The sequence below is a fragment of the Geospiza fortis genome, unplaced genomic scaffold, assembly GCF_000277835.1.
Source record: "Geospiza fortis unplaced genomic scaffold, GeoFor_1.0 scaffold569, whole genome shotgun sequence".
NCBI lineage: Eukaryota > Metazoa > Chordata > Aves > Passeriformes > Thraupidae > Geospiza > Geospiza fortis.
The window spans coordinates 347,879-352,715 of record NW_005054621.1 but is presented as its reverse complement, the minus strand read 5'-3'; positions in this window follow the sequence as shown (position 1 = coordinate 352,715).

Genomic DNA, 4,837 nt, shown 5'->3' with positions numbered 1-4,837 from the left:
TTTATCCGGTCTGGTTTCAGCAGCACAGCTTCCAGCCTTCTGCAAAGGAGACAATTCCCATTGCTCATAAATCTCCTATCAGGAAGCTGTTTCCAAGATTAAAGCTTTAAACGTTTCCCCTCTCTGGTTTCACGTCCCAGCTCCCAATTCCCTCCCTGCTGTAATCAGCAGCTCCATCCCCTCCATCAGGGTCTCTGTGCCTCACACCAAGCTCTGTCTGCTCCAGGAAAACCTGTGCTGGGACACTCTGGAACTGGGCCGTGCTCCTCCAAAGCCTGGAAACGGCCACTGCAGGCTTTGTGTCATGCAGTTTGGCAGCTCTCCCTGCTGCAGGTCCCTCCTGGCTGGTGGGAGAGCTGACTTAGCCTTTGGAGGAGCTAAAGGTCATTATCTGGGCAGGGCCCTTGGTTGGGGACGAGCTCTGGGCGGGCTGGAGCTCGGGGCCTGGTGTGGGTATGGGATCACCGGGAGCGTTCCTGGAGCTGGGGGGATTATCCGTGGTGAGGGGGCCTTGGGATGGCGGTGTGGCTGTGGTGTGTGGGCAGGGAGAGGGATGGGGCTGGGAAAGGGATGGAGCAGGGAAATGCAGGGAAAGGGATGGGGCTGGGAAAGGCAGGGAGAAGGGAAATGCAGGGAAACTTTGAGGTCTCGGAGAAGGGAAAAGCAGGGAAAGGCAGGGAAAGGGATGGAGCAGGGAAAGGGATGGAGCTGGGAGCTGGGAAAAGGATGGGGCTGGTAAAGGGATGGAGCAGGGAGTTGGGAAAGGCAGGGAGCAGCAGGGAAAGGGATGGAGCAGGGAAAAGCAGGGAAATGCAGGGAGAAGGGAAAGGGAAGGAGCAGGGAAATGCTGGCAGAAGGGAAAGGGAAGGAGCAGGGAAATGCAGGGGGTAGGCAAAGGCAGGGAGCAGCAGGGAAAGGCAGAGAGCAGGGAGAAGGACGGAGCTGGGAAAGGCACAGGACATCTGGGCTCACGTGGGAGTGCTGTGGGATCCCGGGGCTCTTGGCTGTGGCACTCAGCCCTTTGTTAGGAAAGCTTGGAGGAGACCCCAAACCTTTTCATCACACCCTAAAATTAGAGGCAGCCCAAGGCCCCAGTGCTGGGAGAGGCGGGTTCCTGGCAGAGGCTGCAGTGCTGATGGAGGAGCAGGATGTGGCTCTGCCCAGCGCCCTGGGCATGGCAGCAGGGGGAAAGTCCCAATTCTCCGTTCTGGGGGGCATCTCTCAGCAGCCTTTGTCCCTCTCAGCCTTCATCACCCCCAGCCCTGCTGTTCCCAGGGCTGGTTTGGGGCAGTTCCATGGGAGGCTCCCCAAAGGAACCTTCTCTCCTGGCCTCTGTGTCACCTGAGGTCACCCTGTCCCCTTTCCTGCAGGTTGCCTAATCCCTCGTGGCTCAGCCTGTTGGGAATTAGGGGAGTTGAGGGCAGGAAAGGTGCTTGCCTTCAGCCCTTTATCTGTTCTTTTCTAATGCCTTGTGTGCCACCAGATAAAATCCCGTGTGCATTTGGAATTTTTATTTTTACGCGAGAAAGCAGCAGTGAAGTTTCCTCCTGACATTTAACTCAATCAGTCGGTGACAAACCAAATAAACATTCCTGTTCTGCTGGGACAAAGGCTCCAAGATCCTGCTGGGACTAAAATGTTTCATCATTTCCGAAGTAAAACGTTTCAGTTTAAATAAAAAAAAAAAAATTATAAGAACAACAACTAAAAATGACACGTTTCAATGTTTTTCTAATTATTTTCTCCACTTTGGCTGGAGCTATTTGTCAAATCTGGCCTGGCTTCTCAAGTAGCATTGGAACCTTCCAAAACTGCTATTTTGGGCACTTTTCCTGATCTCTCTCCGTGTTTCTTCAGGCACTGGAAAGTCACAGTTAGGTGACTCTGGAGCTTTTCCAGGCTGGACAATCCCAATTTTCCCAGCCTTTGCTCCCATCAGAGCTGCTTCATCCCTCTGATCATCCTGGTGCCTCCTCTGGACTCTCTCCCTGGCAGAATCATGAGAAATAAACCTCCCTACATTTTAATTTAGCTCTGGTTTAATCTGTGTCCCATCCAGGTGGTTTAATCTGTGTCCCACCCAGGTGATTTAATCTGCATCCCACCCAGGTGGTTTAATCTGTGTCCCACCCAGGTGATTCAATTCAGCTTCCCAGAAGAAAAATCCCAAACAAAGGGATTTTTCAAAAAAATATAGAAATGTAACACAGCTTGACCTTTTTTCCCCCCACAAAACCTCCCTGTCCCCTCTCCTTGCCCTGCCCCGGAGCTTTTTACACTGGGCACGATTTGCTGAACTCGGAGATGCTCCTCCCGCAGCTCTTTCTCTCTGCAGATCATCAATATTCATGTGCTTCATCAGCAGAGCCCCTGGGAGCAGCTCTGGCAATCCAGAGCGGGATCCAGCTCTAGAAAATCCTTTCCTTGGGCTCCGGGAGCCGAGGGTTTGCCACGAGAGGGGGGTGTGAGCCCGCTGGGGTGGCTCAGGGCGCTGCTCCATCCCTCCTGCCCGGGGGCGGCAGCTTCAGGTGGGAAATCTGGGTCAAATATGTGAAATATGGGTCAAATATGGGAAATCTCGTACCTCCAGCCGGGTCTCATAAGCTCTCGGAGATCTGTTTACACACCTAAGATAGCTCAGCTACCTTAGAAGGCATTAAAAAACCAGCAGGATGGCTTCTTTGGCAGTGTTGGAAACAAAAAAGGTTTAATAAAAGGCAAAATAACAAAACTCTTTACAGAGAAAAACCGATCCAGGTGCAGGAGCTCCTTGCTCCTGGTAAAGCACCTCACAAAAGTGATGAGTTCATTTGTTCTTTTTCTAGTCAATTGCTCAAGCAAGACTTGTATCTGTGTTTCCTGCATATATATCTGTGTTTTCTCCATGTAATTGTGTTTTCTGCACATATCTGTATTTTCCCCATGTATCTGTTTTTCCATCAATCTGTGTTTTTTTCCACATATCTATGTTTTCTCCATATATCTGTGTTTTCTGCATCTATCTGTGTTTTCCCCATGTATCTGTGTTTTCTCCATGTATTTGTATTTTCCCCATGTATCTGTATTTCCTGCACATATCTGTATTTTCCCCATCTGTTTTTTGTATTTATTTGTATTTTCCCCATCTATCTGTATTTTCCCCATCTATCTATGTTTTCTGTATTTATCTGCATTTCCCCCATCTGTGTTTTCTGTATATATCTGTATTTTCTCTATCTGTATTTCCCCCATCTATCTGTATTTTCTATATCTGTATTTTCCCCATCTCTCTGTATTTTCTGTATCTGTATTTCCCCCATCTATCTGTATTTTCTCTATCTGTATTTCCCCCATCTCTCTGTATTTTCTGTATCTGTATTTCCCCCATCTATCTGTATTTTCTCTATCTGTATTTCCCCCATCTATCTGTATTTTCTGTATCTGTATTTTCCCCATCCCTCTGTATTTTCTCTATCTGTATTTTCCCCATCTCTCTGTATTTTCTGTATCTGTATTTCCCCCATCTATCTGTATTTTCTCTATCTGTATTTCCCCCATCTATCTGTATTTTCTGTATCTGTATTTTCCCCATCTCTCTGTATTTTCTCTATCTGTATTTCCCCCATCTCTCTGTATTTTCTGTATCTGTATTTTCCCCATCTGTGTTTTCTGTATCTGTATTTCCCCATCTCTCTGTGTTTTCTGTATCTGTATTTTCCCCATTTATCTGTATTTTCCCCATCTGTTTTTTCCCCCAGAGCTGCCCCCACTGCCTCATTCTCCCCTCTGCACTGATGCAACAACCCTTTGTGGTTGTGCTTGCAGAAAACCGGTTGGAGGAGCTGATCTGGCTCACCCTAATTGTTTATTTCCCCTTTCCCAGGTCAGGAACATTTCTTTCCCAGGTGCTGCTTGGCTCTGTCTTGTGTCCTGGGCTCTGGCTGTGAATTGCCCCAGCTGCTCTCCTGTGCTGTGCTGTGACATCAAAAACCCAGATTGCTCCTGCTGGGTGATCTCCAGCTCATCAAGGCAGATCCATGCACAGAAAACTTGGAGAAATTGTTTGATTTCAGCTTGAATGCAGGCTGGGAATGGAGAGAGGGGTTGGTTTTTTTTCTGGAGATTTTTCTGGTTTATGTGTTTTCTCTGTTGATGTTTTCCATTATTTTGCAGTCCACATGCAAAGACTAAAATGCTCAAGGAAGGGCTTGGATGTTCGAATATCCTCCTGTGTGGAATATTCCCTCCCACATCAGAGAAGGAGGGAAGGAAATACAGAAAAACAAATCTTCATCTCATTGTTTTGAGGAGGAAAATCCTTAACATTCACTGGACTTCAAATTTTGAACTCAGTTTTGTGATTGGGGCCTGTTATGTACCTTTATAAACCCAATTGTTTTTATCCAACAAATCATTTTATGGCAAAGCTGACTCCAGGGAGGGGCTATCCATGGGATCCAAATCCTGCTCTCCTCATTTTGGGGCTTTTTCCTGGGGATTTGAAACCTTGGGAGCAGGTTCAGGGTCTGTGCAGTTGCAGCCTTTGCGTTCTTGTGTGAAATATCCTCTCTGCTCTGGCTGCTGCAGGGAGATTAGGAATAATCCCCAGTCCCCATCCATCAAACTTAATTAGGGCCATTTCCTAACGAGCCTTTGGGAAGACTGAGCACCTTGTCATCACTTCCAGGAGGGAGAAGGACCCAGAGCCTCCTGCCCGGGCTGGGGCTGGCTCCAGGGTGGGCTGGAAAATCCCAGCAAACATCAGGAATCCACAAAAAAAAAAAAAAAAATCTGCTCAAAAAAGCAGAAAATCCCCAGATTTTGGGGAAACCAGGTACTGACTGATGTTGTGCTCAGT